Below are 24,769 nucleotides of genomic sequence, written 5' to 3' on the forward strand. Positions count from 1 at the left end.
TGGCACTGTTTTCCTTCATATCACAAGAAGTGTGTCATGAAAGCACATGAGTAACGAATGTTGAGATCCCAAAAAAGGGTTGAGCTCAGCTTCTTTGCAGAAAAGCTGCGTTTCGGCTCCGTTTACGATCATATAGTGTACTTAATATCGCTTGGCTTCACTTGCTACTATAAGGAAGCACCGTCGTTGCCTTTAGAGAAATGAAACACTTCACCGGAACAGTCTTCGTGTACCAATGTCTGTAAGCCCCAAATCTTCAGCGTAGAACGCCGAGCTTCCGGTCTGAAAAATGGTTTCCTGCATTTTATTTTATTTTTTATATATTTTTTATTGTTTCACATTGCAGTCTTTGAGTGTGCTAAAGGTTGGAACTCAAGCTGAAGTTGGGCAGTGCACAGAGTCTGTGTGCGGAAGGAAATCCACTAAGTTCCGCTAACCAAGTACTTAATAGCGAAAGGCGAGACACGATGTAGAAAAGTGTAATGCTTTGAAAAGTAAAATGATGCGACTTCCGGAGCAGGCTTTATGTTACGCTTTTGAAAGCGATATTCATCGTATTTCTGTCATTGGTGTAGCTATATTTATAGGTGGAAGAAAAACAGACTACTTCTAAATTATAGTACTTACGAAAATACTCCAATCCAACGCGATGTCGGAATCTAAATGACATGAAGCTTGTCTGAGTTAGCCAGGTAGCAAGTAGCGCACGACACAAGGACAGCCTCGTCCCCGTTATAACTTTGTGTCAAGAGGATGAAGGGGATGTATGTCGAGGGAAGAATATTGGTGAGATGCAGAAGCATTTACCTAGCCGCCCCAAAATATATAATACCAAATATTAGAAACATTGTAAGAAAACAAAAGAAGCCGTTCATTATTATGCAATATGCTATGAAATTATCTTTGTGCGTTAGATATACCTATGAGCCGACAATATGTGTTCAGGCTCTATATTATGATGTGTTGTCCGATTATTTTATTTATTTTATTTCATACGGACTACTAGCCTCCATACGGGGGGGGGGGGGGGGGGGGGGGGGCGTGGCTGTTGCAGGACCTGGGAAAATACCTTGAATCATTGTACGCGGAAAAGAGGTGCGCTCACTGGCACTACTTTGTCGGTCAAATTTTCATGCTATATAACTGCGGAATCCGGTCGCACGTACTAGTCGGGACGGGGACCAAAGAACGACGAGTCAACAGGGCGAAATTCATCTTGCCCGTATCGACAGTCCTGTATACGCGTCTGGCCAACCTTCGACGCAGTGAACCAAGTGCGGGCAATCTGTCATGAGCGAGTGGCCCATGCAATTGCATCACGAACATACTCGCTAGCCGGTGCCACAGCGGGAGCAAGATAAACATCTACTGGTTACGTCGGTTCTCAGCCAAATAATAAATGAAAGAGAGAATTACCAGCAGGTGTCGCGCCGGTAGGAGTGGCCGAGAGGCAATGTCCTGGACACGCTGGAAAGCGGAGACGTGCACATTGCACACTTCTCGGTCAGTGTGCAATTTAGACGCTCGCTTGGTTATTTGTGAATGGTCAGTTTGTGCTGGATAGGACATAGATGAATGATGTAGTCGATAACTCGGGACAAGTAGGTATGGCCAATATCTGTAACTTACGCGACGCGCTATGGTGTTTAACATCGTCGTTGAGCAGAATGCCCGCAATATCGATTGCGTGATTAGCGTGATACCAAAAACGACTAAATTGTAGCTGTTTTGCTATCGTGATATTAATCACAGGCGGCAAACTGTAGAGGTTCCTACCGCACGTTTGCCAATTTTGCCGTTTCGGAAGGGTAATGCTTGAGCACTTCACGTACATACTATACTCCAACCTTTTATCTACCATCTGTCGCACGCCTACAGCTACTTCTAATCATCTGTTTCGTTCGAAAAGCGAGCCCTCAGCAACGCTGGCACTGATTACCATCGAAGGGAGCTACTACAAGTAGCTTCACTTTCATGTTAGCACAGAAACCGACCTACGGGATTTACTAATCTAACTAGACGAAGCATTGCCAAAGCATAAGTGTGCACGGAGAACGGCCGAGTATACTTTTGAACGTATACGTAGAAGCACGACGTCTCATACGATGCTGAACACACGTGCTACAAATTTCCAAGTTTTTATTAGGGGCATGCATAACGCTATTTTTCAAGCACAGTCTCCCAAAGAAACAGAAAAAATTACCACCCCTTTCCCTGTCGAAAAAATGGGGGTAAGCGAAGCTTGTGGCAAGACGATGCTGTCTCAGGCGTTCCGCTTCGTTTGCCCTAAACTCAGGGTCGGCTGCTCTTCGCTGATGTTTCATCTGGGCTTCGGAAGCCCTCACGCTAGAATCGGCATGTCAATGGCGAGCCCTTTCCCGAGCGAGATCGCGGCGCCGTTTCTCATATGAAGCCTGCTGCTCGGCGGGACGCACCACGGTAGGCCTTCCCATCCGGGCGCCGAAACTGCACCCCGTACAGAGAGTAAACCTGCGGAGCTGAAATGTGCGGCCCTAGTATGAACCACACATTTATTTATTTATTTATTTATTTATTTATTTATTTATTTATTTATTTATTTATTTATTTATTTATTTATTTATTTATTTATTTATTTTCTTTCTTCATCGTTAATCGTGACGTAACTGACGAGCATGTCATGTTATCGATGTCATGTGATTAGACATACATTCGTACCCTTCCATGCAAATTTTGGTATATGCCAAGTAAACGAGATGCGAGTTTTCGACAGATTTTTGATAAGGTTCTAGCGTGACACCACTACCACCACCACCACCGACGACACTTGTGAGGCAATACAAGGTTCGCTTGAAAAGATAGGAGGGAGCATCGCGCAACGCGACTGAAGCCGGGACTGTCGTCCCGACGCGGGATGAAAACGTCCGAGCACGGTGGATACGTTAGAGCGGGCGGTAAGCTCTAGAACACCGGGTTGATTTTTTTCGATACCCATTTGAATTTTCCTTCCTCCATGCCCATTAGAAACCAAACATCTCGGCAAATCTCGATTCTTGCTCCGTAATCTCGACGCAAGAGGTCACGTGTTGGGCCGACACTGCAGCATAGGGACTGGCATCACGGAGTGTTCGCTTGCCAACGGTGGCTGCGTGACGTAAAGCTCTCTCCTAACTTTTCCTTCCTCCATGCTCCGATGCCGCTCATGGTACCAGTGTTCCCATACTGCCCCTCGCGCTCGTGCCACTGCTCGCGCCTTCGTCGTTGTATTCTTCCACAGCTGGCTTTGATGCCGCTCATCATGCCACCATTCCCATACTGCCTCTCTCTCTACGAAGGCGCTGACCCACTGCCAGGCGGTGCAGTGATTTCAGTCTCAAATTAGTTGCTTCAACATTGCTGTATGTGCGAGTGAAAGCGCGCGCGGGCGTGGTACGCGCGTTTTCACGGGGAGCGAACGCACGGCGGAGAGCAAACGCGACTTCCCAGTGGAATGGGAGTGGTGGGCGAGGAGGGCATAGAGGCACCCTACACTGCACGTGAGCGTGCCCGCTAACCGCCCATCATCCTGAAGTGCCGCTCGCACGAGCAGTAGCTTCCTGTGATTTTTTGAGGCAGCGCCTGAAAAACCACCACATATCCACGAAGTGAATGATGATGAGTGGGCGAAGCACCGGGGGACCTTTCGGGCAAAACGCCGGAAGCGTTCTCCGGAAGCCGGCGGAACTGGAAGCGGAGCCGGAACCGGAAGCCGTAACTTGGCGTCCATATACTGTACACATACCTATACATACATAAATACATTATATATATATACATATATATATATATATATATATATATATATATATATATATATACTGTACATGTGTGCAGCACACATGTACATGCTCTGGTATACTCAGTATACATGCAAACCAGCGCTACGGACAACGGACAACTACGAGGGACAAGGCTAGGCCCTAAGGTGCTTCGACCCTAAAACACGTATGCAGCTACGCTAAAATTTCGCATTAGGGAGTATCGTAACCGTCTGACATTTTGTAAATCCCAAATTCATCAAACCCTCGCGTTATTTCAGCAATCGTACCCTGCTTTTCTCGCACACAACAAATTTTCGTGCAATAAGCTACGTACTGTTTATTTTACTAAACAGAAATTGTAGATCAATACTCCCATCAAAGAAAGAGTATTACACTGAGACAGTAGTGCTAATAGGGGTCATGCTATAAAGCTACGTGCATCTTCTGGAGAATCAGTTACTTTTTCGGACTTTTCTCTCACACATGCAATCGCTCCTAATGTGTTACGACGTCACAGGTAGAAGGTAACCTCTGAGCTAACTCACGCGACCGATGTCGATAGACCACCTACGTGGGCTATTTCTTCAGCAGGTAAATTACCTCAGCCTCTTACGCAGCGTTTTTAACAGCGAAGCTGATCTTGGTCGAGCATTCGCCGTCTGTCCGGTGTCACGCAGGTCACGTGACCAGGAAAGGATGAGCCGCACCGGGGGAGGGCAGGTCGTGACCACAGAGGAGAGGCGCGCTGGGGGAGGAGGCGACCAATGAGAGGCCACGCTGGAAGCGAGGAGGAGAGGTGATAAGAGAAGGTGTTTCTGTGCGGCGCGCCCTTTCGTATAAGCGCAACGCGCAGAGCTGCTGCCGACGCCGACCGCGTTTCCCCGCGTTCGCGCCGGACGCGCGCGGTGACCGTGACTGAAGCCGATGCCTCTGACGGCAGCTCGGCAGCTTTCGAGCAGAGAACTAGACACTCGTCGAGTAGCGTCGGAAGTCGCTGCCTCTTCTCGCCTTGCAATGTTTCAATATAACTTCCTGTCGTAGATCTGTGTTTACTTGCGCTTACACAATTGCATCACGTGCAACACATGCACATGTAGCACTCATAACACTCGGTGTAACTAACACAGCTTCGCCGTTCGACCATCTTCACGAAGTGGAAGGGGCGGTGATTTTTTTTTTTCTCAGAATATATTGAAGGCCGCAGACAGCGCCTATAGCCCGCGCGAAATTGGGTGGCTCACACGTGTGGAGGCAGTTACTGACATTCTCTGTGCCATGTTGCGGCACTTATATACTCTGGCGCTGATCACACGTCGTTATTGCGCAGTTCAGCAACGACTTTCTTTCACTGCTGCTATTTGTTCTTGCGTTCCGCTCTCGCACTAGCTACAGATGTCGTAATTCGCAAAGCCGTGGAAGTTTGCTGTTTGCAGCCATGTCATTCGTGGTTGTACGCGTGGTCGGGTCGTCCCGGGTCACGTCTGCCTCATTAACAGCGTTGCGCCATTATAATGGGACATCTGTCATTGTCTCCAAGACATCGTATTCTTTTGTTGTTTGTGCTTACTGGCTTACCCAAAGTTGTCCTCGACTTCTTGCTCAATAGTATATGTGCTTGCGCTGTATGTTCACGTTTTCAGTAAGGACAGATGACACACATCGTACCTTTAATTTCTGTTGAGCAAGTTTTGTCAGTCTCGAGGAGGCAAACTTAGAAAGAGGTCAGGACTATTTACAAAATGTGTCCCCCTACCGCTTCCCCTATTTTTAGACCTTCGTAACCTTTGCACTAAGCACGAGGCTTAAGTTCTTTATTTGAAGTTACCACTTCCAAGGCGGAACAAATGTTAAGCCTCCATGTAGGTTGCTGCCGGCCGCTTTATCATGCAACGATGTAATAATGCGTAGAAAGTTTATTGCTCGCGAAATTTACAGACTAATTCTATTAATACATCATTCAGGGGAAATGTTGTTGATCACACAAGCTACAACTATAGATAGTAAGAGTACATCCATGGTCTCTATTCAATAGCGGTGCTCACCGCACGTTTTTCATGGAAAAGCTTGAACACCCTTTCCTAAAGCACAAATTGCGGTTTTCCAGTAATTCCACCTCCTATAAATGGGCAGCAATAAAGAAGTAGCCAATTGTACTAGAAAAAAAGCGTCATCGTTAAAAAAAAACAAGGTGACAGCAAAAAAATGCGATGAAAGAAGAAACATCATTCTTTTTCAGCCCGTGGTCGACGCTTTTGAACGCGAATTGTTTCAACCGCCATACCAGCTCACGGTGTCCACTTTCGGGCTCTGCCATCCAAGATTAGGTGACATTTAATGGAATACATTTGTCGTGTCTCTTTATTTTTAAATTTGTTTCATGTGAATAGTCCCACGTAAATATTTTTGGCCGCATCCTTACATCTGTGGTGCGCTCGAACAAATCAATACTTCTTTTCTTAGCTACCAAAAAGAAAAGAATTTAAAAAATCAAAATGTGAACTATTATGCAGGCTCATGAACAACGTTCGCATTAACACCGAACAGCCGCAGGTAAAGTCCTCCTCAGAGCCACTGCGCTCCCGTTCGACCAAGCACAAGTTCACTTCATATCATCCTATGACCAACGGCCTCACTGACATGCTCTCGAAGTACGTTACGGCGAGCCACCATGACTGGTATCTTCATTTACCATATGTGGCATTAGCTTATAATTCATCCCGCCTTAACATCGCCTATTATTAACCATTCTAACTTTTACACGGCCGAGAACCCGCCTTGCCGTTGAACGCATTGCTCTCTTTGACTGCACCTTCTGCCGGTGAATATGCGCGCAACGCCATCGCCCGCGTTAACCACACGTGGTAGGGCACCCGCATTCCGCTGCATGTCTCCCACGAGAATCAGCAATGTCTGTACGATTGCCGACACCAAGACGCGCAAGAACACAAAAGACCCCGGTTCGCTTGTGCTTTTTTGTTCACTACGTGACGCTTTCCGAGGAGCTGCTGTCACGTTACACCGGTCCATACCACGTGGTGCGACAAGTGACTGACCTCAAGTATGAGATCGTCCCGGCCGGTTCTTCCGTATTGTCATCAGTATCAAGTGACGTTGTTCCCATAGACAAGCTCAAGCCCTACCCCACTACTTCGACCACCGACGTGTCGGTGATGCACAGTAATAGTGCTGACAGTGGTCATGATCCTGAACAGCAGCAGCTAAAGGCAGCCTTAGCGAGGCTGCAGTGTTAACGACGGGAAATTCGAAGTGGTGCCGATAGCTAGTCGATTACGACCTTGGTCATGTTTAGACTAACATTGTAAATATATCATGTAAATAGCCTCTTACCCGAGTTATAAGTTACATGATTTTGGTCGATCTTCCTCCTGTTTAATTTCTGTAGGTACTGTTCTCATCCTTGCTATATATATATATATATATATATATAGTAGAATGTTACAGACTAACACCTCTTTCCGAAACTTTCTTCTGGGCTAGTTGATGCATTGCATACGTAAATGGTGCCTTTGCGCCTGTGTTCGCCTCTGTTCCGCATCATTTACGTATCTATTAAACATGTCGCTTACTAACAATGACTTGTGCTGCTCACGAAAAGTGAGTGGTCTCGGGACTCTCTAAGATACGTTTTACGCGATGGAAGTGAGCTAACACATAGGTCACGTAACAGATGTGGTTTTGCGCACTTAGATTCATGGTGCCTTCTAGTAAAAGCGCTCAATGCCTCTAACTTCTGACAGGAAAACTGAATACTCGATACTGGGTTTGCCTTGTTCGTGTCTCCATCCAGCCATCCTTCCACTATGCTACGCTGACTACGAGCGTTGTCGTCCTCGACGGATCTTTGGCGTCGTCAGGCAATCTCGTAACCACCGGAATCACTAGCGCGGGCAGGTGAAGAAAAGGAAAGATTTGCCCACAACTGCCACCGCTGGAATTTGAACTTATGTCGCCGCAGCAATGTGCATTTGGGAAAGCAATTATTTCTGGCTTTTTCTTCTTCCTCTTCCTAGGGTTTGACGTGCCGAAACCAGTTCTGATTATGAGGCACGCCGTAGTGGAAGGCTCCGGATTGATTTGGACCACCTCGGGTTCTTTAACGTGCACTACAACGCAAGCATACGGGCCTTTTTGCATTTTGCGTTCTGGCTTTTTACGTGCCAAACCGCTGCTACAATATTGAGCTACGTTGTAGCAGGGGTCTGCGGATTGATTTTGAACACCTGAGGTTCTTTAACGTGCACATACGTCTAAGTACACGAGCGTTCTTGCATTTCACTCCCATAGAAATGCGGCCGCTGCAGCCGGAATCGACCCACGACCAGCGAGCTCAGCAGCGCAACGCCGTATCTGCTGGTCTACCACAGCGAGATGTGCATTTGAAAGTCGGGCGCTCTACTTGGAGGGCTCGCGCTCATTAGAATGGCTCTAATCTTTCGCAATGTGTCAGCTGGGAAAAGCGCATATACTTCGCGCCTTAGGCGTTCAGGCCGCAAACGAAGCGGGCAGTCTGCTTTTGAGCGAACGACCTTTACACAGCGCCCTAAGTGCCGAACTGCACGTTTAGGCCCCGAGGTATTTGAGCTTTCACGGCTGCCGCGGTGGTTAAGTTGTTGTCGTTCTGCCCCTGAGCATCAATTTCAGGCCGGGGATGCCATGGAGGTCGCGTTCCGACAGGGACAAATTGCAAAATCAAAAGCTTGTGTACTTGATTTACGGCGTGCATGTTGATTAGCCAGGTGGTCACCACAGGGGGTCAGGAGTTCATTCCGATGCCAAATTAATTATGGTGCATGTCATGGCAATAGTATTGCCCGTGACCTAATATTCTTTCAATCATAGCATCTTTTATCTCTGCATATAAAAAATAGTGCTTGAGAGAACATTGTTTGTAAGGGCTAAGAAATCAAATGGCTTCATGACCAAAGCTGCGGCCTGTTTGTGTAATAGTGAATCGAAGTATTAAAATCGACAAATGTCCCACACAATTTTTTGACGAACGGATGATGTGAAGGAAAATCACTGAATTTTTTCATATTTGCTAAACTTCAGTTTACCTGTTGCCCCGGCATTGCGTTAATTACTTGGCGCTTTCGAAAAATAAATTTTGGGTGACAATGTGTTCTTTTCCATGCTGCGTAACACCGCGAGAAATGCCACGAAATCCTGCTGCATGCTGTGTAGGTTAAGGAATGCAACCTATCTGCTTTGTTTGTTGAATGCGCACAGCTGCTGTGATTCCTTATCTGCCTTCACTTTTCCTCATTCATGTTTCTCCTTTTGTGCCTTGCATGCAAATTATCGTTAAGCTAGAACGGAAGGTGATTGTTTCGGATGACATTTACATTTATTCGCGTATGTTGTCGGCCGATTCATTAATCAAACGAGTCATTCTCTCGCACGCTTGCAGAACAGACGAAACAACCGAGCGAGATCAAACAGCGTTTCTGTCATTGGTCCTCCCGCGCAGTGGATGAATGCCTGTTTGGCGTCTTCTTCTGGACAGACTCAACCTTTCAAAGCAGTGCTTGCCGTTTACAGATAATGCCTGATTAATTATTCTTCAGAACTAAAAATGTCGTCCGAAATGGCACTTTGAAATTTATGCGCTAATTAATGGAAATGAATATTCTGATTTAAATGGAAGAACGAACAGCTCTCCGCTATCATGGTGATCAGCTACTGGCGCAATATGGGGATTTTCATGAGCACTGCTTTTCTTTATCTCACGGCATGTCATCCTGAAATCGCTGGTCAAAGCATTGCAAGATGAGATTTTGTCGAATTCCGCTTGCGCCTTCGCCGACGCAAGTGGAATTAGACAAAATATTGCGTGGTCTAGGAAATGAGGCAAGAAATTTTGGAATCTCTATATATCCTAATCAAACCTGCAATTTGAAGCATCAATTGGACGAATTGAAAATAAATGAACAGCCGCTATCAATTGTCGACTCGTACGCCAAACCTTGCAAGGTTATGAAGTAAATAAAATATGCTTGTATGTGTGAAATATTCGAAGTGGGGATCTCAACAGTAATTAAAACCAACCGATCGTCGGGAACCTTTTATATTATGGCGCAACCGTAATGCGACAACAGGTTTAATGCTTACCGTCATTGAAATTGAGTGTATCATTTATAATCCTAGCCAACACAGATGCCAACGTATTTAACACCCGGATGCTCCCGAATCAGACCGATAGAACCGCTTGTTCTTGCAATTAAGTTGGCTGACCTTTTGAACTTCACGCTGCTAATGAACGGCATTAGCACTTCCCGCTCGCAATTGGCACCTAGCTCTCTGATGTCATATAGCACCTAGTAAACGAGAGATACTAATTGAAAAAAACTAGTCATCAGTGTTCTAACACCGATCGCCGTTCAGTACGTGTACAAAGGTTCTGTTTTACTGTCAGCTGTCTTCACACCCTCCGAGGGTAGCGGCAAGCTCTTTTGTTCCTGTTGTTGGGTTTTGAGAGCTGCCAATAAGAATACCTGTGCAAAGGCAACATTTGGAAAATGGAGCACTCATCATACGGCTATAGTAATTTTACGATCCACAGTTATAGAGAAATTACCTCCACCATTGCAGCTTGCAGTAAGTTTCAAAGCTCGTTGCACCAGTTCACTGTGCAGCATCCGCACGCGAATGCTTGCCACGGGCCCTTGCCACACTATGAGAAAAAGAGGAGCGGTACAATGTAAAGATTTATCTCGCTCGACTTTGTCCTGTTTTATCATTTAGCTTGCACTGCCAGCCGATCCTGGTTATAACGTATGCGGACGGTCACTTGGGCTGTGGACAAAGTGCGGTTAGCGAAGAAAGTGTAAAGGAGGTGGTGGTGGTGGTGGTGGTGATGTTGAAGCAGGCGGGGTTAGCCTGGCATGCATACATAGCCGGCAATTGTTCCGCCTGATCCTCCTTCGAGTTGAGATCAGGGGTGTGTCACCAAGTGTCTATGAGCCCCGTGTCTCGCAGGAAGGCCAGCAGCAGTCGTTGCGCTCTCTTCCTGGTTGTCGCAGGCCCTCCGGGGAAAACGACGTCTTCAAAGGTCCTGTGCGTAAGACCGCTCTTTTGCAAAAGGAATCGTTAACGTTTTCGTGGTCTAGACTGTACAGTGAATATGCGTGGTCATCTGAAATCAAATACCTGCACATGTATTTGTGAACACACGCACGTACTTTATAACGGGAATCCAGAAGTCTAGAAGCTATTGCTATTCCCCCTCCTAAAGAAAGGATAGTCTAGCCAAGTTTGCTCATTTTCGATGTCTCTTCATGTATGGCAAGTACACACCAGTGTCCCTCGTGAATAACGAGTAAATTCTTAAAACAGGCTTCCAAAACGATGTGACATGAATAAATCACATAAACTGCTGTGGTGTCTTGCAACACATCGCCTATAATAAGCATATGGGATTAAGATAACATATTAGTGATCACCTAGATACTAGGTAATGTACGTCTGCATAACACCACACATGCAAGTACATGAAAACAGAGAAAACTCGAATCTCAGGAAGACCACGAGTCAATAAAGCTTCATCTGTAGTACTTATATTTGCCAGCGGTGGCGAGGCAAATATAGAGAGAAGGGTCAACCTAGCATAGCATGTAATTATACAAACGAAAGCACATAGTAGTCACCTTGGGACCATTTGGTCACTCTCAGACGATTATGCGTGACCTTTGCCGCAGCGAATTTATTTTTGTGGAGCAGTGTGCGATCCAGAGCTTTTACCCCGCATACGTTGTTCTCGAAGTGGTTTGAAATATGAGTAATATTATCGGTTCCACCTTTTACGCTAGCAACAGCTTTGAATGTTTGAAACCAGAGCTGAAATTGTAATTTTGAGCGGCATAAACTTAAATCTCTCCTTTCAGGTGCACTATGCCATAATTTTTTTCCGCTGAACTTTCCGTGATTTCAAGTTACTACAAGCGGGCTATTCTAAATAGTGGCCCACTCAGTCCCAAACTCAAATCAGCTTCAACATAATGTCACATCACGCTGCAACATGACGTCAAAAATCATAAAAAGGTCATAATGGGGCAACATAGTGAAGGCGCTGTGCCTTTAAGGGTCTCACAACTGATTTTTAAGGATCCCTTTTTTTATGGCGCAACGAAAAGCTCACCCTCGGTGATGTTTATACCAGCAGCGGTGAGTTCCAAAAGCACGTGGACATTTCGTAAGCAGACGTTTTCGATCGGAGCTCCCTCTAAAAAAGAAACAGTGCCTCCTCCAGAAACGCTGACAAGTGAGAGTGATGCCGACAGCCTGCCTCGTAAATTGTGAAAGCCGCCCATCGTTCTGCTTTCACAGGAGTGAGTGCAACTGTGATAAACCACCCATATTTCCACCTCTTCAACCACTTTTGAAAATAAAAAGCTGGTACAATTAGCTTGCGCTGTTGTACAGACCTTTCTTATATTTGTACCGCTTTTTTCGCAAAGTACACGCTTACGTCATGGTTGGCTGGCCCCTGGTGCCGTGATTCTGTCCGTAGACGAGCCGAGCCAACTCATCCAAAGCGTCAAACGAAAGCAGCACCACGTTTCTACTCACTACAATCAAAGGCTTATCTGCACATTCTAGGTTAGAAAAATGTTATAATAGAAAAATTGTGCTGCATTTCAGTACTAACAGAAAAAAAGGCGAGGAACCGCGTATACTAGTAGAAGCTCACGGGACAGGTCACTCATGCATCATAATGTTTTTGCCGTGTGGCGCACCAAAGGTAATTTTTGGCGACTTTAGTGAGGAATGAAAAATATAAATCTACATTAATTGAGAAAAACAGGGTTTCTTTTAGCCAATACGATATACAATCTTCCCATCAGCGGGTTTATCTGGAATAATGTTCTGAGCGGTTGTCTGTCCCTTTAAGATATTAAAGCATTTCCCAACAGGGGTTTTACACGACCGCTTAACTGTACCTTGATTCATGGCGGCTCATAACTCCTTCAGTGATGCTGAAGGTTATTGACGTAGAAAGGCACTCTTCAGCTAATATTGGGTACGAAAGTTTTTATGATCCTGCATATGAGCCGACTACAGGAAAGTAATACGTCTGTCTTCAAATACATCAACTACAGATGTAACACAGCCTTCCGCGATGTTCTTGAGCGGAGTGACTTCATTAATGCCTTATTAATAGTGCTGTTTGTGTATCATAGGTTTTATCGCAGAGTAACATCGTAATGACTTCTTGTGTGGTTGCTTTGCGTTATGTTTTTATTTTCATTTCAATTTAGAGCCACGATAATTTTTCCGCGTTAATGATTTCTTGTTCGCTTTGCGCTTAACTGAATATTTCAGCGCAAGGAGTAACTACTCATGTTGCCCGAAAGGGTGCTTTGACTCTCTGTTATGCATGATTTGTATATACTTGCAAATTTGCCCAACATATTTAGTATGTTAGCAGCGTCTCGGGTTCTTTGTTATTGAAATCAATTGTGCAAGCTTTTGATTATTTCTTTCTATATAATGTTCTCCCGTTTAGTGAACTTCTTGATTGTTTTCAGCTGCAATTTTGGGATAAGGGATTCTTCAGTAGCCATACTGGTGATGAATAATTTACGTTACTGGTGCAAGGGCCACATAGGTCCAAAGAGCGCCAAGGCCATGCATTAGCCAAACTTCTCATACCGTAACAGGTAAAAACAGCTTAACTATACACACTCACGCGAACGAAATACCAAATATTGTAAGAGGAAGAAATGAACAGGAACATTTTAATATCCATATAGGGTGTTGAAATTTTACATAGCTACGATCAGATGTTTGGTGGTTTTGTTATTGCGATTTCTTTCAGTAAGCAACCTGGACCCCTATTCACAAGTCTTTCGAACAGGCATTCCTTCATTGGGTGATGCTCCGCCGTCCGCTACTCACAATTGCAATGAAACATGTAACGAGGCGATTGTAGCTGCGACTGTCAATACCGAACTGCACACTCACATTAGAACCATGGTAAGACGGACTAGTTTCACTACTTTTCTCTATGCGTCAGTTAGCAAAGTTTTATTGCGACTACAAGCTCACATCTATTGTCTTTCTAACTTGCCTTACTCGTAGTTCGCCTTCTCCGCCGTGCTTCTCTGCTCACCCTAAAATGAAAGTGCCTTGCACAGCTGACAATGAACAGTTGACCACAACAGAGCGTGCGCGGAAAGGGTTCGGGACTGCCGGCATCCGATTGTAAACATCGATTAACACAACTCATGAAAGTTGCCTTTATCTGGTGACTGGCCGCTCTGGTGTTTTGCTTCGCTAGCCAAGCGATACGGGGGTACTGTGTGACGGCACGTTACTCACCTTCTGCAATGGAGTTGTGTATTTGTTTACTTAAAAGCTCCGTTGATAGAATGGACTTGCTGGATGGCGCCGCGGGAAAACAAAGGTGGCTATTTTTTCTGGGTCCATTCAAATTGTCCCGGCTAGGCGGTACTATGCTGATACGCCCAAGAGGCTTGCTCAACTGCCAATGGCTATGGATACAAGTGTACGGCTCTAGCCGCTCTAATTGCTTACATTAAAAAGAAGTCGACAAAGCCTTAGTAGCGGGCAAAGTTGACATCCAAAGCACTGCACTACACGTACGTTCAGAAGATAGTGCTGTGCCGTCTTGTAATTTCATCGCAATAGCTCGCATGGACCTAACTTTAACAGTACTGATTGATGATAACACCAGTGTAATTTTTGGAATGCAATCAGAGCTTTCTGCATGGGCTGAAGTAGCTAATGTGGGGAGAAAGAAACCTCTTCTTTTTGTAGTTCGAACTCGATACATAGTACATGGGCAAAAGATTTGTATCTCTAAGGTGACGTGCAGGTTGTTACGTGGAGCATTAGTTACGCTGTCGCTTTTTACTCTCCCTGACCACCACAAAATGGCGTGCGGTAGTTACTGCAAAGAAAAAAGCTCCATCAATGAAAATTTTCAGATAAGGGAGAAATTTGATGACTGACTAACGCGCTGCCTGGTTCTCATTTGTTGCTTCCTGCGGTACCCGAGGCAATAAGGAAAACTCTGACTGTGCTTTTCACAGCACAGAAATATGATTATATCATACATGAAGATCAGCATCTACTATTTACGGGCTATGCGTAGGCGCACACTTAACACAACTCGTCTAAATAAAATATGCATCACTTGCTGACTCAAACTTGTGCCACGTGGGTGGTAGATATCGCCTTTGTGAACTATGTATCGAATGTCGATGAAAGTATCCTACCAATATGTGAGTCAGCATAATTCCAATTTGTCGTCCGTCCGATGAAAAGAGAGAACAGTGTCGGTATTACATAGCAGACCGATATATGTAACACACAATTGGTCTTACCAGGCTAGAATGGAGCGATATCCAAAAACATTTCTTATTTCATCCGCATCAGCACATCGCATCAGCACATCCGCATCAGCACAGAGCACGCTGAAAGTAAAAATAAAATTTCGTGTGAATGATATATAATCATATTCATGAGCACTTGCGTGTATAGCATGAAGTGCACTGTCGTAAGACAGGAGATCGCGGGAAGAGGCCCTCGTTCTGCAGTGGCAATCAAATAAGCTGGTGACATTATAAAGGTGTCTAGTCTTCGTACTGTACATAGAGTGCAGAAATGCTGTACTTGGATGCAGGGTTAAAACGAGCCAGTTCTTAGAGGCAAGATCTAGAAATTTCCTATCATTGTCGATTGCACCAAGAAAAATTGGAGGACGCTTAAGCTTCGCCTTTAATAGTGGAACACGAATAGCATTCAAAGATCCTTGACTGCTTCTCACGCTTCCCGGCAACCGCTGCTTATGTAACCGTAATGTTTACCGGGAAACGCTGGCCGTGAACGCTATGCACGAAGATGAGCTTTCTGCTAGAAACGCGACCCTTTTGCGTGGGCTGATCTCGGAGGTTGTGCATATACGCGCCAAAAAAAAAAAAAACATTATAAAATTTTCAGGTTGGTGTTATTGTTTTGCACTTCTAATATTTCAGACTGATAAGATTTAACATAAAAGCCATGCGTTGTCGGTGTTGTGTTTCATGACATTTGTTTGTGGGCTGTCATTTTCAACATACCGAAACATAATTTTGTTAAGAATGTAAGACAAGGTAAGAGCAAAATTAGGGATAGAATGGTGTGGCAATATAACCAGCATATACCACATGTCATATAGCAAGGCGTGACATATACATATGCCTAAATATACGCGGGAGGTATTGCTCACGGGACGCCGACACCGACACCGGATTTTCGGCGACAGGGGGCCCTTACGCTGTCACGTTAAAATGAAACTTGTGTTACATAGAGAGCTGGTAAGATTAATGAGAATGTAACGAGAAAGCCGCTTTGGTTCGGAATGGATCTTTCTAGAAAAAAATGTTTCAGGAAAAAAGGTTTTTGGGAGAAAGTAAACAATCTCTTTCATGTAGGATATTTTCAGCGGTCGGGAACTGCCAGTAACAAAAACGCCGAACAAGCTTTAAATGGCTCATATGAGCTGGCTGATGCTTCGATGGCGTGTGCTTTCTTTTTAGAGACACACTTAACAAGAAAAATATTTTGATCTTTATTATTACATTACCGTTCTACAATACCAAGAAAAGCCACTCCTACCTTACGTGGAAGCATAGTACCAGCTGGTAGCGCTAAATTACCGAACCCGCTCACCATGATGTCATGAGTTTTGATGGCATCTGCATGGAACTGGTAACATATTTATCGGCAAAAAAGAACTGCATTGTGCTCTAAAAGAGTGAAATAGTAAACTTACTAGGTTTAGAGTACTTTTACTGGTACACAACGGCCACAAATACGAGAAAATACTTCGAAATTCGCGTTGCCACGTTGTTGTAACAGCGCAGGGGTTTCCACGTGATATTAACAAGAAAAGCGATACGTTGACTTCTATTTTCTTGATGCAGGCAAAAGGCGTAGCACATCTGAAACGAGAAACAAGAAGAACACAGACAACACACACGTTTGTGTTGTCTGAGTTCTTCTTCTTGTGTCCCGTTTCTGATGCGCCACGCCTTTTGCCTCCATCATGTTATCCCAACAAGCCCAACGTACAACGTTAGTCAACTTAAGATCTATTTTCTCTTGAAATTATCAACCTATTACTGCAAGATCAACCAAAATAGCGTTTTGAAGTAATACTTGACAAGTAAAAACTGATCGAGTGTTTCAGTTTAGCGTCCATTCGGAGCGCCTTGATAAACACAGCCGATCCTTTTTGGTATAGCTACACTGAAATTAGTTTTGAACAGTACATGCACACGTACCACTTAACAAAAAGTATCGGGCTAAGCACAACTCAACTGAGAAATTACTGCCATGTTAGGACACCCCCCTGAGCTCAAAACAGTCTTCTTGCCGGGAAGAGCTTCACTCCAGTTGTAGATTGTGCTACGGCCATGCGACTTACAATAATGTATCCCCCCCCCCTCCGTTCCAAAACCTATTAACACCAGTGGTAACGGCAATAATGCTATTAGCGGACCGCACCCCTGTCGCATGCACCAGGCACCTACATGCATTCAGAGGCAGTTTCATGAATGCTATAACATTCTCGCTTCTTCTGTTGCCTACGCCACTCCACAAATGAGACTGCCCATTTCGTTTCCACGGCATGATTTCTGAACAGCCTTGTTTTTATAGGTCCTTAAAAAACAAGAAAGATATTCCTTACTGAATGTCGACTGCGAACTCAGGAAAGCTAATAGGCTGAGAGAGCTGTTCATGGAGTCTCTTCGTCTTACTTTTCTTTTTCATTTAACGGAGTAACGTAATTGAATTGTAAAGCCACGTTTGACTGCTCCGATGAAGGAGGAAAAAACGCAACGCACCACAAATTTGATTATAACCTTCCGAGCACTCAGGGCCGAAGGAAGAAAAAAGTGAAATCGGTTAACCGAAGCGCGTCTGATTGCGGTGCGTCCACAAATCAGGATGCTCTCATTCTTTTGTTTTTGTGAACAACACCCTTAGGAGAAATACGAGTTCATATGTTTATATTTTTGAGTAGTTCGTTTTAGCTTTACAAATGACACGAAGTATGGCTGTGGGAAAAGAGAAAGCGCTCGTGGTTGCATTGCTTGTAGCACACTGGCTTTACAAAAAAAAAAAACCAAAAAAAACTTTTCAATGCGGGCTAGTGACGATGTAAGCACTGTTCTTTGTCCGGGTCCTTCTAGGCCTCCGTATTCCTTAAGGAGTATATTTTACAGTGCTAAGTTACCCTTGAAGCTGTACAAGCTTAATTAGAGCTAGTCCACAAACATCGTTCGTATGCAATTTGGGGTGCTATTTTGTAGCGATGCTGTTTCTGGTGCTAATGCCTTTTTGCACTTTGTCAGTTCTGAGAGCGGCACTTCGCCCCGTTATCGGCGGGATCGACCGGTCGTGAAATATATGACTGGCATCGAATCTCGCAGAAAACATCGTTGCAAAACAGTGGTCCTGATTTGCTGCGCAATGAATGAGATATGCTCTACAACGAGGTGTGCCACAAAAGTATCATTCTGTAATTCTGCTGGCACGGTTTTGCTTGCAATAAAACTGCACTTAGCACTTTTATAAACGAAGGAAATACTAATGGTTTAAAACATATGTGCCTTTATTGACCAGCGTAGCTCGTCAATAAAGGCACATATGGTCAATAAAGGTCAATAAAGGTCAAATAAAGGCACATATGGTCAATAAAGGTCAATTTTATTGACCACCTACGCTGGTCAATAAAATTAGCGCTCGCAATATTGCTGATGTCGAATGACCTCTGCTTTCAGCAGAGATCGGCATGAATTATTTTGATGCAGTGCACTTTGATCAATTCTGTTCACTCAGCGCTACGTGTAATTGCATTATAAGCATTTAACCAACGTGAATTATGTAATTGAACTTCATTTACTGTAATGTTTTAAAGCTGCAGCCATCTGCATCGGTTCTCTTGAATCTTGGACTCTAGGAGTCGCGCGGGTTTGCATTTTGTGTGCGTCCACCGACAGAACACCGTGAAAGGTTTACCCTTGCGACGTATACAAGAGGCCACTGAGATGAAGGCACACTGCCCAGGTCTGTCATAAGCCACTTGTTTTAGTGACATTAGAATGAGCCGTTAAATGGATGCTAAAATAATTTCACGGCATTTGCATTCCGCATCGAAACGACTGCCAGGCGTACAAATTGTACAAATTCACAAATTGCACAAATTCATGTATCAATGACAAATAAATGAAATGAAATGAAAAAAAAAACGAAATGAAAGCTTGGCGATGCTTGGTTGTGTCCACACATATCTCCTTTATGCAAGGGCTCGAGTAACCAAATAAATTTGAATTGTCAAGGGCACAAGGTTACATGACGCTTTCCGCCTTACAGATCATACATACAGACTCTGATTTGATTATGGCATATTCGAAGCGTCATTTTAGAAAGCTTTTATAACTCTTCAAATGTCATACTAAGGCATCAATTGACAGCTTTTACGCGAACAAGCCTACTTCAATACGTATTACAAAACCTGGTAATCACAGTCACAGTTTTCTTATTCTGAAACTATATCCTTAATGCCGTCTTCCAGGAATCCGTTGCACTAGCAGTCTATAATTAGAAGTTTAAGACGACCAGTGTATAGGCGACTCTGAATTATTTACAAGGTTCATGGCAGCTGGCAAAAAACACTATCTAAACGAATTTAACAGTGTCTTAGCACTAGTTTTACGACCGTCCTACATTAAAAAATAGAACAGCTGAGTCGGGACATTTTAATGCATTGGTCTTGTTTAACACTAAAGCAATAGCGAAGCATGAAGACTATAGGGGATATTCAAAATGCATAGTCATATGGCACACATTGGCCTCGTCCGCGATCTTGCTGTATGGCGTAATTGCGAGGTAGATGGCTCTAGAATACAACAATTACCTTTATCGTCCAGTAATTAATGAACAGCGAACTTCACTTTACGGCCACGAATCAACGATGCCCCGCTAGCGGGTTCTTGCACCCTTGAATATCGCTCCGGACGGTATTCACAAGTCGCGTACTGCTTTTAAAACGAAACCTACGCCAAGTCCCTTTTTGCGGTGACGTGCGCTTCCACCCTGATCTAAATGTGTTGAAAGAATTAACATTCGCATTCACATTTTCTCGAAAGGCCTCTAAAACAACCTTTCTTTGCAATACAATTCCCCAACTTCTTTGCTTCCGCAAGAAAACACGTCACATGGAAAAATTTGAAGATCGGGTGATAGTGATATTGATCAACGCTGATAATTATAAGCTCCATGCAAGCAACTAATGAGAACTGTGGTTGCTCTGTTCGCCTTTCATTCTCGTTTCGAGTGCGCCAACTGAGTTTGTGCAGGTCAGGTTACACATGCCTGGGCTGTGCATTTTGCACACATGCATTTTGTGGGATATTCGGGAAAGAGAAGGCTTAGGCAATGACTACGCAGAAAGATTTACCCAGAAAATACCGTTTGTGCTGAATGGGAAGGGATCAGGAGGGAGGCGAAAGTTCATATTTCCTAAGGACTAAGACAAGAGTACCCTTTATTGCCGCTGTGGTTTATGATGTACATGGTAAGGATGGAAAGTGCGCTAGAAGGAATCAATATAGGTTTCTCTAGCACAATCAGGTGGGCAGCGATAGCAGAGCAGCAGCTCCCCGGTTTGCTTTATGCGGACGGCATTGCGTTGCTTGCTAACGCGCAAAGTGATATGCTATGTCTGGGTAATGTCTGTGGACAGGAAGGTGCGAATTTAGGATTGAAATTTAGCGTTAAAAATTGAGTATTATGGGTATTCCGTGAAAACAATGAACAGATAAAGGGCCAGAAAATATTACCTCGGTAAAAGAATACAAATCCCTTGGTGTATGTGTAAACGAAGACAGTAGATATATGGAAACAGAGACAAAAGCAATTAAACCAAAAGGGAAGAGAAATGCCGCCACTATGAAACACAGAGCGCTATGGTAGTACAATAGGTACTAGGTGCTCCAGGGCTTCAAATAAAATCACTTTATTTTTTCGAAAATACAAATTGTAAATAGGATGCTTGATCAGAAAACTGGTTTGGCCAGCTAGACTAGGCTCTAGCAACCATGATTAGGCAGTCCTTTCAACATATCTTTATTAGGAAATAAACAAAAGCATAGTATGAAGTATAATAAAAAGTTTAATATTTTAGAAAGTATTATGGTAATTACACAGTAGTTAACATATTAATCGGCAAATCAGATAATGATGACTGAAGCGATCAATAAAGTACAAAAGAATGTAGAACGAAATGATAAGAAATTATATACTTTTTACAAAGTACTGTGATTACACAATAGTGAAGGTACACAATAATACAAGCAAAGCAAACAAGAATAACAAAGGACATTTAGATTACACTAAAAATACTAGTAGGTGAAACAAAAAAAGTAATTGTCAAGGAATTGCGCATCAGGAAAATGTTGTCTTAGTTGACTTAAAGTGTAATGATAAATGTCGGTATTCTTATTTAATACAAAGGGTAACTTGTGTTCTAGCATCTGCAATTTATCATTTGCGGAAGCTTGAACTTCTAGTTTTACCACGTTTGTTATGATATTGCAATAATGCGAGTCTGGTTAGAAATTTCTGAAATGCATTAGATGAGAAGCGGAAGGAACGTAAAATGCGAAATTCATACGTACATGTTGCAGAGGAACAATACTCTATTTGCAGAAAGCATACTTTTTATGCGAAATGTAGGGAAGATTCGCTTTGTAACGAACTACCCTTTTCTGAAGCGTCAAAATTTTTGTGGTAGTGGTAGTCATTGCCCATACTAAATTGCAGTAGGATGTGATTCAAACAGTGCATGATATATATGAAGTTTAATACAAACAGGAAGAAAATCGCGATAGCGTGATATCAGTCCTGCTGCAGATCAAAGCTTTTTGCAAACCTTATTAATATCAGTATCCCAGCTAAGGGTAGAGCAAAATGTGACACCAAGTATCTTGTGTTCGCCATTTAACTCTATTTCTTACCCACCATGCCTGTTAGCGTTCTTTGAATTGTGAAGTTTATTTCTCGCACAGAACATACCTTTAATTTTTCCGGATTAACTTGTAATTATTAGGAAGAGACCAAGAGAGTAGCTGGTTAAGTAAGTTATTACATTTTACAGTCATCTGCACTCGGTCCAGAAATTAGTACAGTAGCCGTGATTCGCATATATAATGAAATGTGTTGTATCGATATTGACAGTATCATTAATAAAGGCATTAAACAGCAAAACTCTCAATATGCTGCCCTGCGGTAGCCCACATAACACTGAGAGTAAAGCAGATTGCGCTCCGCCAATGCATACTAACTGGCTTCTGTTTGAATTGCTCAAGGGCGTTTGCGCGAATTCCATAGAAAAATAATTTATTTAATAAAATGTTATGCGTGATGCCGTCAAACGGTTTACTAAAATCTACAAAAAAGCCAAATGTGTAAAAGTTATTTTTAGTGTTTTTCAACATTTTTAAATTGACATTTGGAAATGCGGTTGTTTGCTTGAAGTCAGAGGTACAATTAGGGCTCGATGGCAACAAATACGCCTCGTATTGGGCGCTCACAGGAAGACTAAAAATGAAGCTGTACAGAGTGATATGGACTGGGCAAGTTTTGAATTGAGGGAAACTCGGAGTAAAAATAATTTCGACGAACGACTGAGGAGAGAGATAGAGAGAGAGAGAGTATTTACAGAAAGGCAGAGAGGTCGGCCTGAGCAACGACTGAGGAATATGAAATAAAGTGAATGGGTTGCAAGAGTATTCAAGTGTACGGAAAGTGTACTAGGGAAAAAATTTCTCCCAGTGGAGGTAAACAACAAGAAAGCTTAACAGCAAGAATGCTACCGGTAAACAAGCAACATGCCAACGAAGAGCGTTAAGCGCAAAGTCAGACAGCTGTCTGACTTTGCGCTTAACGCTCTTTGTTGTTTCAGCCTAATCTCTTGCGTGGAGTTTGTCTTACCTAACTTTCACCTAAGAGGTAAAACTGAATCAGGAAAGAAAATTTGCGATAACTAGAAGGGAAGCTCTTTACTTTCTGAAGCGAGATCAGGCTGCCTTATGACGCGTAGTTATAAAGCGAGGTACACCAAGGAGGAAGAGACATGTGGTTTCTATTGTAAAGCTAGGGAAACAATGGAACATGTTTTATTAGAATGCGAAGATAACTACTACCCAACGGTCGGTTTAGGATCCGTTGGCCTCCTGGAAGCCTTTGGGTTCAGGGATACCGGGGAAAGTTGAACATGTAGGTAACATAGATTAGTAGAATGCCATTGGAGGTTTGGTGGCATAAAAGTGGGGAGGCCACCACCAACGGAGGCCTACCAGAACAGTTCTCAATAATGGCTCAGAAAGTTTGATGCCGGGAATTTTTGTCTCTTAAAAAATAGGTAAGAGATTAGGCAAAATAAGAAATTTGAGGTTGGTGGCGCAACCCACCGCCATGTTTAAGAGGACATTCATAACATCCGTCCATCCATCCTTTCGTCCGTCCGTCCGTCTATCCATCCGTCCGTTCGTCCGTCCTTCTGTCCGTTATAGCATATAACAAAGCACCAAGTGCACAATTAAGTATGCTGCTCAAGGTAATTGCCATTATTGATAGAAAATCAAGGGTTCTTGTATGGTATAATAAATGTTTTCTTTCCAGCATTAGGAAACAAAGCACTGTCGGTTGCAATGAGATATGGGATGCAAAGATAGCGCACGCCGTATTCCAGTGTGAAACAAAGCATAGATATGAACTTTATCATGACATATAAGGAAGTATTTTTTTAAGGTGACGCCATTTGAATTTCTGTGGTGTTGCAAATTCTCAGTAAACTTTGGTTCCAACACTCGATGCGCCAGACCCGGCGTAATGGTTCAGTAACCATGGCGTTGCACTTTTGTGCCCGAGGTCACGGATTGAATTCCCTGCGGTGGCAGCCACATTTCTATGGAGGCGCAATGCAAAAAAAGCTTGTTCGCCGTGCATTGAACACCTGGTAAAGAACCTGATATGATCAATATTAATTCGGAGACCTTCCTTACGGCGTCCTCATAACCTCGTAACCCACTGTGCAGTTTTGGTGCGTAAACCACACAATTTAATTTTAATTTGACACGCTGCAAGCCCATTTTGAGTTCGATGGCTACCCTTCGTAAATGACAAGCGACGAAACTGGGACTTATTTACATGCAGTGACATTTCTTTTTCTAGGAAAGAAAAAAATCTAAAGATAGCAACATAGCTAGGCTCGAGCACCTCGTTAGAGCTCGAATCATGAGGGCTCTAAACACCGAGCAAATCCAACAATTATCAGTCTGTAAGTTATGCATTCATCGCTTTTTTTAAGAGTCAGGAACTCGGGAAATTCTTGAACGCTAAGAATGTATTAGGGAATTTTGATAGCAGTCTTAGTACGGGTAAACAAAAATGCAAACTACATTTAAATAACTTCACTTCAAGTGCTTATTCAAATAAAATCTTTTGGCAATATGCCCAGTTTCATCGTAAAGAATAGGCTATGATCTGCGTAGAATTGTCGGGTAAGCTGCACGCTATTCGATGGGGTCGTTATATACCTCCAGGATATTTGTGAATGAGAGCCTTTTCCTCATGTCCTTTTGAGACGAGCACAAAATAAATCTTGGTCTCACGCAGCACCTACGAATACGAATAGGGAAACTAGACGCATCCAGGCACACACCTCCAAACAAGACAAACAGAAGTGCAACTTTCAGAAGGGTATCCATCGGTCAAGAGAACGCAAACAAGAAGGTATTGAAAAGACAGTCCCTCCTCGAAAAATAGAAAGAACAAAGATGGCAAACAAGAACAACAGCTCAAATTTTCATGCAGACTTCCGAGTAAACCTTGCATTGAATATTAAGGTTGGACAGTAGGGCTGGTTCACGGCGAAATTACATTTTTTTCTGTCTAGT

Source organism: Dermacentor silvarum, chromosome 6, assembly GCF_013339745.2.
Source record: "Dermacentor silvarum isolate Dsil-2018 chromosome 6, BIME_Dsil_1.4, whole genome shotgun sequence".
Taxonomy (NCBI): Eukaryota; Metazoa; Arthropoda; class Arachnida; order Ixodida; family Ixodidae; genus Dermacentor; species Dermacentor silvarum.